Source organism: Anastrepha ludens, chromosome 3 (assembly GCF_028408465.1).
Source record: "Anastrepha ludens isolate Willacy chromosome 3, idAnaLude1.1, whole genome shotgun sequence".
Classification (NCBI taxonomy): Eukaryota; Metazoa; Arthropoda; class Insecta; order Diptera; family Tephritidae; genus Anastrepha; species Anastrepha ludens.
Genome location: NC_071499.1, coordinates 90,745,361 through 90,757,003, shown reverse-complemented (window position 1 = coordinate 90,757,003; position 11,643 = coordinate 90,745,361). Strand labels below are relative to the sequence as shown.

General features: G+C 35.9%; 1 long non-coding RNA gene across 2 annotated transcripts in view; it reads right to left on the bottom strand.

The window, feature by feature from the left end:
• Positions 1 to 479: 479 nt before the first annotated feature.
• Positions 480 to 11,643, bottom strand: part of LOC128858463 (uncharacterized) — an 85,423-nt gene continuing 74,259 nt past the window's right edge. For both annotated transcript variants that reach the window (XR_008454007.1, XR_008454008.1), the window contains exon 3: positions 480 to 4,342. This is a non-coding gene — a long non-coding RNA (uncharacterized LOC128858463). The remainder of the gene's footprint in view (positions 4,343 to 11,643) is intronic.

The following is an 11,643-nucleotide window of genomic DNA, read 5'->3' as shown; positions in this document are numbered from 1 at the left end:
ACGACAGCTTTACAAGTCAGCCTACAAGCCACTCAATTAAGCAGCCAATGGGACTGGAGGAGCAACAACAACAAAGATCGAATTGAGCTGTATGACGATCGAATTATTTTTGTTAAACAAAGTTACTAATTACACTAGTTTACAACTGAAGAAACCCCAAAAATCAGATTATTCAATTCCTAAGCAAAATAGGTCGCTGATTGAGGAAATCCATGTGACATGTCGTGTTCGAGATGTAGCCAAATGCTGCCTTTGGATTAAAGAAGAAGCGGTAAATTACAAAATTTCGATAAAAACGAATCGTATACCAAATTAAACGTATGTAATTGCATTTTCTATCTTTCGCTTACGCTTTATTTCGTGAAAGTATTTCGGAAAGCTTTTATTTATAATAATTCAAATCTATTACACTAAGTAAATTATTATTAAAATCAAAAACAACTAATTATCAACTAATTATATCACAAAAATCCATGCTTTGTTGACCACTATAAGGAGTTTTTTAAGAGCTTGAGACCATAAATTGATAATGTAAGAAAGAAATATTGTTGGAATGATTTTTTTTATTATAATCTCGTAGATAAATTCATGGCATTTTTTTTTTTAATATAATATTCGGCATATCTATGTCCGCCACGACGACGAATTAACACAGTTTGCCATTTCAGCTGTCAAAGCATAGTTATCGCTATCGATAATTCTTATGTAACTAAGAATACACCCATTTCCTCACTTAAATATGGATAATGCAAAAGATAATATTTTTATACTCATTCGAAAAACTTTTATCATACTCGTACAAGTATATCTATTGGTTTGTTTTCACCTATATCCTGAATTTTGTGTAGATGTAACTCTTAAAAAATGAGTAACAAGCAAATTTCGAAAATCGTTTTCTTAAATATTTCTTACAATATAAACCGAAAACTTTCATATCTTCCAAGACAAAAAATTTCTTTAGAAAATGTAATTTCATTTAATTTGCTATATCACCTGTTTTGATCGGTTAATGGATAGATAGGATAGGATAGATATTAGGAATTTGATATACATTTTTCCTTTAAACCAGAACCGTAATTTGGCGATATCGCGAAAATTGCATACCAAAACAAAAGAATTATGTGGATTTTCGAACTCAGCGACCGACTTTGCAGTACAATGGGTTAATCTGGTTCTAATGTGTAAACCAGTGTTATTTTTCTGTTTGAATTAAATAGATCGTGTTCCGAAACTTACAATTTATTCCACTTTTTGTTATCTCTTTAGTTTTTACTCTCATCTCATGTATGTACAAATGTTTTGACGCGTTTCAATTTGTTTATAAATTATGCTCGTTATTAAATTATTTTTATATACGGCCAGCTTTTTTGCTTAATTACTTGCACGAATGCTCAGGCGTTATTCGAAAATAAATAGATTGTTGTGATTATTAGTGTGATTACTAGTTGATTATCTTTTGGTAGTTTTATTTTTATTTTTTATTTTTGTCGTCGTCTATTTCATTGATTGCCTTTTTATTTTACGATCATAAAATTAGTGACTTTATCCGTAATTATTTTTGTTATTTTATTAATAGCGAATATATCATAATTGCCTTACCCTGCCCCATTAACGAAGCGACAAACTCGTTCTGAAACTCTCTGCTCGCTGGCGCATTCCGCAATTGATCGATTATGGCCAATCATTAGTTTACAGGATTCTTAATTAGTCGATAATTATATTTTATACTGATAAACAAGTATATGCACCTACATACATATATGTACCTATATATGTACATCTATGTTATATGTATAGAGTTCTGAGCTAATTTTTTGCACGGCAACACTCTTAACAACTAGATAATTGATATTAATTTTGATGGTGCAACTGGGTACAGTGGATCCAAGTGGATTGAAATGGCTTTTTATATAAACGCAAATGCAATAACTAATTATTTTTTTATTTTTTAAATATTTTCTTTATTTTTTATATATTTTTTATACATATATTTTTTTAATTTTTAAAAAAATTTTTTTTTTATATTTTTTTTTTTTAATTTTTTTTATATTTATTTTTTACATATGTTTTTATGTAGCTTTTTTATTATTTATTTATTTATTTTTTTTTTATATTATTATTATTATTATTTTATTATTTCATTCTTGTATTATTTTATTTTTTAATATTTAGACTAATTGTTAACATTTTATTTATATTTTTAGCTTAACCATTCCCGTGGACTTTTCACATACATATATGCATATTCACATCTGCAAGTGCCTAGTTACCGAGTTCTTTATAACTTATATTATATTTCATAATACTTTTGTTGGAAAGTTTTAATTTAGTAATTTCGATATGATATTTTTAGGTTTTAAAGAGATGGCTATCCTAAATCTAAAAGCTCGTAGTTTGACAAACACTTGGGATAACCAAAACCATACGTTTCACAAACCTTTTGGCAATCTATAACTTAAGGCCGGCGGGCCAATTAAAAGGTCAAAAAAATCAATTTTTTTTTCCTGAAATCAATAGCTTAGATATTCAAGAACATGAGACACAAATTTTCAGAGTTAAATTCCAAGTATTTGCAGAGCTACAGAGCCGAGCGTAGTGCGGCGTCGAGCAACCGTGCGCTTTTTGTTGTAGTTTGAAGCGCGTTTTCTCGGCTTTTCATTTTCACGATTTTACCTAATTTATGTACACTAAACGAGCTATGCATTTCATTCAAAATGCGTTATCTTCAGTATTGTTTTCTCTTCTATGTGAACTAAAAAAACATCCAAAAACTTTTTTTAAGCGACTTTTTTACCCAGTTGAAGAGTTTTTTTTTTCCTTGAAAAACCACTTTTGTTTTCCACCTTCCCCAAAAATTCGAATTTTACGTGTTTCTCCCAATTTTCTTAGTTCACATCGAAGATAATTACATCAAAATTAATAATCTTTTTTTTTTGTTTTCAGATGAAAATTGCAAGTTGTATCTTGTACAGAAGTTGGATACTTCAGTGGCAAGGCGCTCTGGGAATCTATTGATAACTCGGTTTACAATATATTGTTGGAGATTGTACAAATTTTTTTTTAGTTCAAATATATATTAAACTATCCCCAAAACTTCATTTGGCTAATTGTTTTTTTTCTCATCCATGTCCATGTACGAATTTTGAATGAATGTTATAGATGGGCCTTTCAACTTTTTAATCTGCCCCTCAGAAAGTATGTGACTGACGTTGGATTTGAATTTATCCAGTTTCACAAGTGGCTCCTTAAGGTGTGCTAATTCCTTTTCCAGATGCAACACACGACAATCAGTATATGATCTAAATCAAAATTCGTTTAAATAAAACTACGCTTTTTAAATAAAAAAAGGGTTTAAAATATATCGCCCTCTTCCAATCAGGCGCGGTCTCGAAATCCGTTTCCGAAAAGCGATACATGCAAACTTTTTTCCTGGTTTCAACGGAGTACCACAAGATTTTACCCAATATTTTCTCTTCTTTTCGTGTTTTGAGGCTTGAACAAACTTAGCGAAGGCCTTTTGCCCACGTTTTGTGGCACAAGTAAAACAGTATTACCTGTGAACTTTTTTGGCAAATGTTTTTATTTCTATGCCTTTGAGGATATTTTCTTTAAAATTTGCCTTAAAATAAAAAGTAGCTTTAGAAAATATCACGGATTTATTAAGTAGTTCAAGATCGCCGACAGATCAAGATCGCTTTCACACTTTAGGAGCTGAGATGGCGAATATTTAAATTGTTTTCCTATGCATTTTAGTATTCATACCAACAACTCAACTTATTAAACACAGATCGAAGATTGAGTGATTTACGATAAATGGACGAAACTTAAATTCTTCAGCTAGGGCAAGGTTTCGAAATTACTAAATATAAATATTATGCGTTAAAACCGATTAGAACAGTGGATTAAAAGATAGGGGAATCTTCAAGTGACTTCGATGTGTAGAAACGTCTGTCGTGATATCGATAATAGCTAAAAGTTATTTCCTTTCTTGCCATTTACGAGTTCAAAATCATTTTTTCCTAACTATTTTCTAACATTGCAGGTCAATTTACCATATCGATAAATACAATTGTGTTTCGCAAAACCTTGTTGAACGGTCGAACAAATTTAAGGGATACTTTAAAGCTACGAATAGTTTATTGGTGAGGTATAAAACCAGTCCTAACAATTGTATAAATCATTGAAGGATTGCAGACAAAGAAAATTCGTAAGGCTTTTATAGACTCACATGGCATAGGAACTTTACATTTATTATTTTTACACACGATTCCTGCTGAATTCCATAAAGCTTTCACGTACTTTACAGTTTAAATATTCAAGAGACCATATAAGTTTTTCTTACCTGTAAAGAAAAGAAAGAGAAGAATTATAAAGTTTTTATTAAAAATTATAAAAAAATGTATTTTTTAAATTTAAAAGTCCTAGAATTGGTACACAATTTTCCTACTTTTTGCTTATTTATTCATTAACAACTTACACTTATTGGTTTATTTACACAACAAAATATAATGCAAAAACTTTCACTGTGCGCCCACATGCACACTAACTCACGCTCTCGCTCACACCCTGTCGCACCACATCTCCGTCGCGTTTCGTAGCATTTTTAATTAATAACTTTTTGCAAAGATACCTACGCCTTTAGTGATTTCATTAGCACTACCATAACGTATGTCGTTTTTGTTGTTCCATTACTGGATATGCACCACTCTGCCATTTAATTAATAAATCAATTTCATTAGCTGCAGCAAATCGCAATAAATATTTAAATTAAACTTATAATAAAACTAAATGGGAAAAAATTATAAATATATAAAAATAAATAAAGCTTGCGAATAACTTCAATTGTAAATCACAGGTTATATGATACAACAAAGCATATGCTTAGGCGCAGAGCAAGCGGTAGGCGGCAGGCGGAGCAACATGTGTAATGAGCAGCACCAGCAGTGACGAGCAGCGCCGAACAACATCGAACAGCGGTTCACGACGGCGACGAGCAGCAACACTAATTAGTTTGTTATTCCATTTAAATTAGACAAACGGCTCGAGTTGCCTCGGCTAAGCTAGATAGTAACAATAAAACCAACAGCAGCAGCAGCTAGCTATTCAGCCGCAGTCGTAATAACCAGCGTACGCGAATTGCTGCTGTCAGTGCCACTAAGGCATTTTTATTTATGATCATTAGCGCAAAAAATATACAAAATATACAATACAAAAATAAATAAATATTTTAATTGTTTTTCTGAAATCCTTAGCTTCCACTGCTTCAGCTTTACTGTAGCTACTGCTGCTGCCGCTGTTGTTATTGTTGTTGCTATTGTTGTATGCGCATGTGTTGCTATACGAATATGTGATTTTTCGTTAATTGCATAAAATGTAGAAAAACTCATAAATTTTAATGAGGTCTCTTTAATTAAACTGCAAATTGTTGTTATTTTCCCGTAGCAGTGAAACGTTGTGACTGTGGCGTTGAATGACGTGGCTGCCCACTCGTCGCCGCGATCAAGTGGTGTAGTGAGCAAGTTAATGGAGTGGCGCAAAGTGACTGCTTGGACAAATATGTCCAATGCTGCCAGGAATCACGAATCACAAAACTCCGGTTCAGTTCTAAGCTATTTTAATGAGATGATTTTAAGTGCGGCTCAACAGAAGGGTAAAATGTACTGAGAGAAACAGGGTGTAGAAATTGGTACTTAATGGAGGGAAAGGTGGATCATGCAGTATTTGCAGTCGCTTCACAGTTCAGTTGTAAATCCACCATTCCAATGCGTGCATAGCTAAGCAGATGATTCGACTGTTATTCTGTAACTTTAAAACAGAGGTAGCATGTGAACATTGCGGTTTTTTGTTGTAATTTTATAATCAAACACGGAAACTTTTCAGTTCGGAATAAAGGCAAATACCAGAAAAATGTGTGTATTCCACTAATTCTAGCCAGGTGGAACTATCATTCGTTTTTCCCCGGATTCGATAACAGCGAATACGAAACAACACTCAATAGAAAAAACGTTTACTAACAACGATCACTGTCGTACTTTGAAAGACGTATCATAAGGAAAATATATGGTCCGGTTGCAACAATAGCTGGCAGCTACCGCATTCGATACAACAATGAAATCGAAGAAATCGTACATTAGATGGATTGGGCACGTACTGCGCATGCCGAAAGAGCGAAATGCTAGGAAAGCTTTTATTTTAACACCCACTAGAGGAAGAAAAAGAGGACGCTCACGAAAGCGATGGTTAGATGACGTCGAATCAGATCTTAAGCAAATGAACGTACACAATTGGAGAGATGTAGCCATGGATAGAATAAAGTGGAGAAAAATTGTTGATGAAGCTATGGTCCACCACGGATTGTGAAGCTAAGAGGAAGAAGATCACTGTCGTCAGGTCTTCCAGTATATTTGCGCTTCTCATAAAAACCATATGCCATTCATAGGCATCCAACTTTAATTTCCTATAGTTATTTCCTGTAGTTCTAAAGACACTTAATTATTGCATGAATCTGCTTACATGCGAATTCAACGAGTTAAACCGCCCTTATTTCTAAAATTATTAACTGTCGGTCATCAATCTTGCCAATGTAACGAATTCAATTTCTGCCCCTTCTTTCATTAGACCGCGAAACGTATTTTTTGAATCTGAGTAGCAAAAGCTTAAGTAAAACATGGGCATAATGGTGATAGAACTAGTTGAGCACTGATAGATAATGTCCCAATGAGACTCAGAGACAAGAAATGATTGTTGCCACATCGTGCGAATTCTTTAAATGAATGCCAACCAAACGCAAGTTCCTTCATCGATAGAGCATAATTCTTAAGCCCGTCTGTCACCTGCAGAAAATTAGAATTCAAAATAGCTGTTCTTCTCTTCTCTTCCAGCACGTCTTTACCACGAAATATTGCTTTTAACATTTCGAAATTACCAGCAATGGATCGTCACCCTATGGGCTACCCATTGATACCATGTACGTTTAAATAATTATTCGATCTATTTGGTGTGATAATCAAAGGTCCAAAATCTGATCAAATGAAGGTCTGAACAATCGTCGCGTGCCCATTAAACATAGGATAACATAAGTTGTGAAATGGAAATGCTTTTAATCGAATTTCAATCAGAATTTCGTTGACTCTATCGTGAAAAACGAATTCCAAGACCAATGTCTACCTGCTGTGAAAAAACTGCCTTCAGACGATTCCTCAATTTATGTAGTAAAATATTTTGAATACACTGGAAACGAACTGGAAATTAGCCAAGAAATGGGCCCATTTATAGACTCGAAACTATTTTGTGGACCCTTTCCTTTCCCTTTTCTTTCTTACTCAGGAAGTAGAGGAACGACAAAGAAGATCATACTGGAGCAATCTATCAATGATATATGGCATTAATTTATACAGATTACAAAATTGTATGGAATTAAATAATTTTAGAATCATCACAGCAATTCTAACAGGACATCGCATATTGAGTTCTCATCTCACTAATATGGGAATCGAACCTGCAGATAAAGTTTTAAAAGAAAAAAAGATAAAGATAAACAAGATAAAACTGCCAAACCTGTGTGGCATCGTGCCCAGCACTTATGCATAAGTAAACATATTTCAGCAAAAGAGGAAATAAAACTCAATAGAATAAAACAAATACTAAAGGAAGTTGGGTTCAGAGAAATACTCTGCTGCTAAATCCTCCTCATGGTTGGTTGGTTGGTTGGTTTAAGGGTGACCCCGCATCGGAGTGCCACATAGACCGCAAGTTGGGTCCGTTGAGTTGCCCTAGACCTCATTATGTTATATGATTTCCCCACCCAACCGCGATTTTTTTGTAGATTTTGGTCAAAGATATTAATTCGTTTCGAGAATTTGATGAGAGATTCGATTTTCAGGTTCGAGAGTACTGAAAGATTGTCAATTATTGGAGGACCTAGAAGAGCGAGTCGACTTCTGGCTAGACCGGGACAACTGCACAGCAAATGCCTGCTCGATACTTCCTCATCTTCGTCAACGCAGTATCTGCACAGATCGTTTTGAGAAACCCCGAGCCGACGTGCGTGAGTGCCCAAAAGGTAGTGGCCGGTGATAAGAGATATTATATGCCTTAGTTCGTGTTTCGAAAGACTTATAAGGGTTTTTGTCTGTTTCAGATTGTAGGATGGCCAGATTTGTCTGGTCGTAACGCAAGTAGTTTCCACTCGCCACCTCCGATCAGCAATGCTGTGAAATTCTCGATCAATGAGCATTTTACATGTTGAGTGCGGAATGTGGATTGTGGGTAAGTTACTAACATTTGATTGCGCAGCTCCAGCTCTTGCGAGCTCATCAGCTTTGCAGTTACCTTCGAATCCACTGTGACCCGGTATCCAGATAACTTGGACAGAATTCTGAACACTTATCTCGTTAAGAGATAAGAGACAGGATCGAACCACATCTGAGTGGGTATAAGAGGAGCTGAGTGCTCGAACGGCCGCTTGACTGTCGGTGAAAAAGCGGATATCCTCTAGTGATATTCTATTTTCTAAGAGAGTTTTCGCAGCATACCAGAAAGCACCATACAGAATCCCCCTCATAATAATAATAATATTAAGAAAAGATATGTTTACCTTGATCAATCAACAATGATTTCACGCATACATAAACATAAACGGCAGATTGCAGACCGCAAAAAGAAGCTATTACGCACACCTAAAACTACTTAAAAACAAACTCTTGCCAAGGGGGTGTAAACTACAGCTCTATAGGACCCAAATAAGGCCAATAGTAACGTCTTCGATGCAATTCGAATGCATGACAACAGAGTTACAAAACATACTTTTAATCTCGCATCTGGGCAGCAGAAAGCGTAGACGGCAACCAAGAAAGTAGGCGGATAATGTGGAAGATGACCTGCGAACCTGCGTAGCATGAACGTACGACGAAGCCAAGCAATGAACCGAAAATGAGAAATATCCAGCTTCCTCTTTATTATATGGGTGACTGTTATAACCACAGAGACTTAATTTTATCTTCCTTAAATTAAGAGCTTGTGAATTTCGTCAGAATAGGGTTCATGGAAAAGTTCTGTACGGATTTTATTACGGTGCGACCGAGCCAGAATCGAGCCTTCAAACAATATTTGCTTAACTATTACCTACTAACGGCTTAGCGTAGTACTCCCTTACCGCACCTATTAACTCATCCCAACAACAATGCACATTAGTTTGCGCACCTTAGAAAAGCACCGTGACAAAAGCAAACACTTAATTGCCACCAGGTCACCAAAAAAGGACAACAAGCCGACAACAAAGCCAACAACCGTTTAGCAGCTGGTGTTAGTTAGTGTTGCCGCCACTCCTTCATGCCAAAAAGCGTCGAATGTCATTATGAAGCGCTTAAATTTTTTCCCGCAGTGCACTCATTATTCTATGCTCACGGAATTCCACCTCTCACATACCAAAAACATACAAACACAAAAAAAACCTAAAAATAAATAAAAATCAATAATCAAGAAAGTGTATAAGCGTTACAGAAAAGGCAAACAGCGGCCAGTGGCACGCTGATTCATACGCATACTAGTACTAAATATGTGACGGTTGATGATGGCGATTGGCATAGCGTTTATTTTATAAGATCAACTAATAAGTGCATCAATTGTAATATACCCCGCCCCGCACTGCCCAACTATGCACCTTATGCTCAATGTTAGTTGGCCCACAGCCATGGTCGCGCAAAAATCACAGTTGCCGCCAACATTGGCTGGTTGCTTAACGTTGGTTGTTGCCATGGCCAAGTTCGTGGTTGTCATTCGCCACCTTAGGCAATGGCTGCGCGAAATGCGTGCGCGCATGTGCGTAGTTGTTGGCCTGTGTACAAGTGCAATTTAATGAAAATAATGAATTGCGCTGTTGATCGAAAGGAACGTTTATGAGACATGTCAGAGCGATTCCCAATTCTGTAGCTAATGTAACGAAAAATAAAACCAAACAAATATAAGTAAATGCGCGTACAGACGGCCACGGGCGAACGTGAAAAAGTGCAGCGAAGCACAAACGAGTTAGTTTGTGCATTGCCCCTTTTGATATCGAATTCCTCCACTGCAATTTATGATGAGCGAGGAGGAAGCCACAAACACGCAGCAAGCTGCTCTGTTCAAAGTTGAGCGGGAACGCCGAGGAACGCTAGTTCTGTGGCATGCCAAACTATGTGTTTGCTCGTTTGGTGACACTGATTAATCCGCATTCCGGATTTCGGTACTTTTTTGCCTTTTGCCATAAGTTCAACGTGGATGGACGATGAATAGAAAGAAGAATTGGGCCGGCGGTAAAACTCACTCGATGAAACGATTGGAATGGTTGCAGCTTAGGCGGATTTCTTTATTTTTCTGGTGTTTCATGTGTTCGCTCTGTGCGAGTGCCGATAAGCGAAGAGAAATACGAGTAATAATTGTGTGTTAAGATAAAACATAAATCAACGTGTATTTGGGGCAATGGTAAGCGTGATTTGTGTTGTTGACATTTTGGGACTTCAATTTGTTTCAAGTTTTGTTACTCTTTCAGACACCTTACAGTTCGGATTGCAGAGAGCATTTGCATATAAAGAAGAGATTAATAAGAAAAATAAGAAAACAAGTTTTTTCTTGCAACTCTTATACGAATGCTCGAGAATCCGATTTACAATAATATATAAGTACATACAGTAGTGTGCAAAACCTGCGCAACTTGCTCTGCAGACACTGATAATACTTTTTTCCAAACTACAGATGTAGCAAAAAACCCCGTTACTCATTATGCTATATATGCTTTAGTGATCTATATCCCACGTTGTTACGCCATTGGGTTACGCTAGACGGCGTTAGAAACATAAGATTAGGCACTCAACATCTTCTGTGACATTTTTGTGATTGTTTGATTCAGTGTTGTTTGAGAGCGCGGAAACGCAAAAATACGCCATACTCTCTACTTTCTCTTCGACAAAGAAGAAAAAACAAGTGTGACGGCTGAGAATGGGAACGGCTGAGATGGGAACGAAAAAGCCATGCATGCGCAACAGTGGTTTAGTCGATTCGCAAATAGTGCGCACATAGTGCCCAAACCAGCGCTGACAGACAGAAAAGTTTTTTAGCGGGTGTTTTTTTAAGAGCTTGAGGACTTAAAATGATAATGCAAAACAGAAATATTGTTTGAATGATTTTTTTTTTTGTTATAATCTGGTAGATAATTTCATGGTCCATTCGATCAGTCTAATAAATCGATTGTTAAGCGCGCTGCATGGCAAGTTGCGCCGTCTTGTTGGAACCAAATGTTGTCGGTGTTTAAGTAAAGACCGATGATGATGCCAGTGCTCTAAGAACTTCGCGAACTTATTATTATTATTATTATTATTTTTTTTTTTTTTTTTTCAAAGTAAATTGCCACAATTCGGAAGCGTTGCTCCGGCGTTGAACGATTCGTGAGGGCTTCCAAAACCTTAATGAACAGAAATATCAACACTGTTTGCCATTCTCAGCTGTCGTACCATAGTTATCGATAATGATAGTTCTCATGCAGCTAAAAAACACGCCCGATAAATAGAGATAATGCATAAGACCTTCAGAAAAAAATGTGTCGAAAATCAATGCGATATTTGAGACTCTTCAAATTGCACTTTATTATATTGTACAAAAATTCAATGG